The sequence below is a fragment of the Petaurus breviceps genome, unplaced genomic scaffold (assembly GCF_028583685.1).
Source record: "Petaurus breviceps papuanus isolate PSGF00001 unplaced genomic scaffold, PetGlider_PUasm1.0 186, whole genome shotgun sequence".
Classification (NCBI taxonomy): domain Eukaryota; kingdom Metazoa; phylum Chordata; class Mammalia; order Diprotodontia; family Petauridae; genus Petaurus; species Petaurus breviceps.
Window position 1 is genome coordinate 2322626 of NW_027185798.1, and position 715 is coordinate 2323340.

Here is a 715-nt window from a genome sequence, read left to right on the forward strand (position 1 = left end):
TTTTTTTTTTTTTTGCTCGTTTTTTTTTTGTTTTTTGTTTTTTTTGCGTTTTTGTTTTTTCACAGAACACTGCAGTAGAGGAAACTGGCATTGCAGTCTGTTGGCACATTGGCAATTTCACATAAACCAGCAACATGTTTATCCTTTAGCGCAGAAAACCCTAATGGCATGTACCCTATTAACACACTCACGACATTGCTAATCCTTTCTTTTGCTGTTTTTTTTCTCTTTTAATCATTTTTTTTTTCAATAAACATCTTCAAGGTCTGCCCTAAAGAAGGCCATCAGCTGTCAGCTAGCCAAGGACAGTTGAGAATGGTTGGCGCACACCTGGACGTCACCTCCTGGATGGCGGCTGACTTTTTTTTTTTCCAACTTGATTTTATTAAAAAAATAAAAAAAATGCTCCAACTCTCAGTTTACAAGGCATACAAAATCTCTAAAAGGGAAACGAGATCAAGGTGCTGAGGTACAAAAACACCTGAGGTAGTTTTTTTTTGTTTTGTTTTTCTTTAAATTTTTTGTTGCTGTTTCAATTTGCAATTTCTATGTCCTAGGCCAACAACCTCCGGTAATTTTCTTTTTTTTGTTTTTCCCCACTTGTTTATTTGTTTTGTTTGGAAGAAAGAAAATTACTTCCCCTCCCATGGATGGCTATGTCCTAAATACACAGATGCAAAAAAAGAAAAAAATTGTTCTTTCTTCTGAGTGGGAT

At 35.2% G+C, this 715-nt stretch overlaps 1 protein-coding gene across 2 annotated transcripts in view; it reads right to left on the reverse strand.

Moving 5' to 3' along the window:
• Nucleotides 1-205: 205 nt before the first annotated feature.
• The window catches only part of IGF2BP2 (insulin like growth factor 2 mRNA binding protein 2), a 135470-nt gene continuing 134960 nt past the window's right edge, over nucleotides 206-715 (reverse strand). For both annotated transcript variants that reach the window (XM_069089366.1, XM_069089365.1), the window contains one exon: nucleotides 206-715. This exon is cut by the window's right edge and continues 901 nt beyond it. The gene's annotated coding sequence lies outside the window, so the exon portion shown is untranslated.